Genomic DNA, 3,185 nt, shown 5'->3' with positions numbered 1-3,185 from the left:
CGAAGAAAAATTCAGTCCTGCATAAAAGGTTTGGATGATCATCCAAGTAGTCAGTCCATGGGTTGGGCAATTTTTAGCCAAAGATTTCATTCTTTCCCATGCTTGGGCAACATGCTCATTATCCAATTGTTTAAAATTCATTATGCTACTTCTCAAAGATATAATTTTAGCAGGAGGATAATATCTACCAATAAAAGCATCCTTGCATTTAGTCCATGAATCAATACTATTCTTAGGCAGAGATAGCAACCAATCTTTAGCTCTTCCTCTTAATGAGAAAGGAAACAATTTTAATTTTATAATGTCACCATCTACATCCTTATACTTTTGCATTTCACATAATTCAACAAAATTATTAAGATGGGCATCAGCATCATCAGAACTAACACCAGAAAATTGCTATCTCATAACAAGATTCAGTAAAGCAGGTTTAAATTCAAAGAATTCTGCTGTAGTAGCAGGTGGATCAATAGGTGTGCATAAGAAATCATTATTATTTGTGGTTGTGAAGTCACACAACTTAGTATTTTCAGGAGTACCCATTTTAGCAACAGTAAATAAAACAAACTAGATAAAGTAAATGCAAGTAACTAATTTTTTGTGTTTTTAATATAGCAAACAAGAGAGCAAATAAAGTAAAACTAGCAACTAATTTTTTGTGTTTTGTTTTAGTGCAGCAAACAAAGTAGTAAATAAAATAAAGCAAGACAAAAACAAAGTAAAGAGATTGGAGATGGAGACTCCCTTTGCAGCGTGTCTTGATCTCCCCGGCAACGGCGCCAGAAAACAGTCTTGATACGCGTACAGCACACCACCGTTGGGAACCCCAAGAGGAATGTGTGATGCGTACAGCGGCAAGTTTTCCCTCAGTAAGAAACCAAGGTTTATCGAACCAGTAGGAGCCAAGAAGCACGTTGAAGGTTGATGACGGTGGAGTGTAGTGCGGCGCAACACCAGGGATTCCGGCGCCAACGTGGAACCTGCACAACACAACCAAAGTACTTTGTCCCAACGTAACAGTGAGGTTGTCAATCTCACCGGCTTGCTGTAACAAAGGATTAGATGTATAGTGTGGATGATGATTGTTTGCAGAGAACAGTAGAACGAGTATTGCAGTAGATTGTATTCGATGTAAAGAATGGACCGGGGTTCATAGTTCACTAGAGGTGTCTCTCCGATAAGAATAAGCATGTTGGGTGAACAAATTACAGTTGGGCAATTGACAAATAAAGAGGGCATGACCATGCACATACATGTTATGATGAGTATTGTGAGATTTAATTGGGCATTACGACAAAGTACATAGACCGCTATCCAGCATGCATCTATGCCTAAAAAGTCCACCTTCAGGTTATCATCCGAACCCCCTCCAGTATTAAGTTGCAAACAACAGACAATTGCATTAAGTATGGTGCGTAATGTAATCAATAAATATATCCTTAGACATAGCATTGATGTTTTATCCCTAGTGGCAACAGCACATCCACAACCTTAGAGGTTTCTGTCACTCCCCCAGATTTAATGGAGACATGAACCCACTATCGAGCATAAATACTCCCTCTTGGAGTTACAAGCAAAAACTTGGCCAGAGCCTCTACTAGTAACGGAGAGCATGCAAGATCATAAACAACACATAGATAATAGATTGATAATCAACATAACATAGCATTCATTATTCATCGGATCCCAACAAACACAACATGTAGCATTACAGATAGATGATCTTGATCATGTTAGGCAGCTCACAAGATCCAACAATGATAGCACAATTAGGAGAAGACGACCATCTAGCTACTGCTATGGACCCATAGTCCAGGGGTAGACTACTCACTCATCACTCCGGAGGCGACCATGGCGGTGAAGAGTCCTCCGGGAGATGATTCCCCTCTCCGGCAGGGTGCCGGAGGCGATCTCCTGAATCCCCCGAGATGGGATTGGCGGCGGCGTCTCTGGAAGGTTTTCCGTATCGTGGCTCTCGGTACTGGAGTTATTCTCGACGAAGGCTTATGTAGGCGGAAGGGTAGGTCAGGGGGCGCCACGAGGGGCCCACACTACAAGCCGGCGCGGCCAGGGCTTGGGCCGCGCCGCCCTGGTGTGTGGCTGCCTCGTCGCCCCACTTCATTTCCTCTCCGGACTTCTGGAAGCTTCGTGGAAAAATAAGATCCTGGGCGTTGATTTCGTCCAATTCCGAGAATATTTCCTTACTAGGATTTCTGAAACCAAAAATAGCAGAAAACAGCAACTGGCTCTTCGGCATCTCGTTAATAGGTTAGTGCCGGAAAATGCATAAATATGACATAAAGTATGTATAAAACATGTAGGTATCATCAATAAAGTAGCATGGAACATAAGAAATTATCGATACGTTGGAGACGTATCAAGGGGCGCGGGGCAGGTCGATCATGGCGACGTCGCTACATTGGCGGAGAGGGGTTGGCGATGATGTAGGGGCGTTCTCTACGTCATGGCGAGCACGGAGGGCTTGATGGCACAGAAAATGGTGGGCGGACGCGAGCAGGAGCGTCACGAGAGCTGGCAGTACCGTGGCGGAAGGTCGATGACGAGGACGATGGCGACATGCCTCTTCGATCCGTTTGAGCGTGTTTGGGAGGTAGACGGTGGTGTGATGAGGCTCGGTGCAGAAAAGGAGGTCGAGGGGAGGACGGAGGCGACGGGGCAGTGACGCGCTCTGCGTCGTGTCCGTGCACGCTCTGGCGTCACGGGCTGACGTGTGCGCGTCCTCTCCTGGCTGTTGCAACGCTCTCCTTGGCCAAGGGCTGTGTCCAACGTGTTCAGGAGAGAGAAGGGGAGGTCAAGGACATGGTGTGGTCATCCAGAAGTGAGAGGAGAGGAGGTTGACTTGGAGAGTGGCATGGTGCACACGGCATGGCTTGGTACTTGAAGAGATTGTGCATGATCATTGTCTCCAAGGCATGACATTGTTTATTGGGTGCAAGGGGGTGCTGATGATGATCTAGGCTTGATGATTTAGGCTAAAACATGTTGGATATAAGGGTGTAGGGAGTTGACAGGTTTGTGCACACCAAGTGCTCGACCAAATGGCCGCATGAACTTAATTTTTGAATTTTGGCAAACTTTTGTAAGGTTGTGACTCAAATAATGTTAGGCCTCTGTTGGTGGTGTTGGTTTGCAAATTGGAGTGGTTTTGTGAAAATCCAAATTGG

Source organism: Lolium perenne, chromosome 4 (assembly GCF_019359855.2).
Source record: "Lolium perenne isolate Kyuss_39 chromosome 4, Kyuss_2.0, whole genome shotgun sequence".
NCBI classification, from domain to species: Eukaryota; Viridiplantae; Streptophyta; class Magnoliopsida; order Poales; family Poaceae; genus Lolium; species Lolium perenne.
This window is presented reverse-complemented; position numbering follows the sequence as displayed.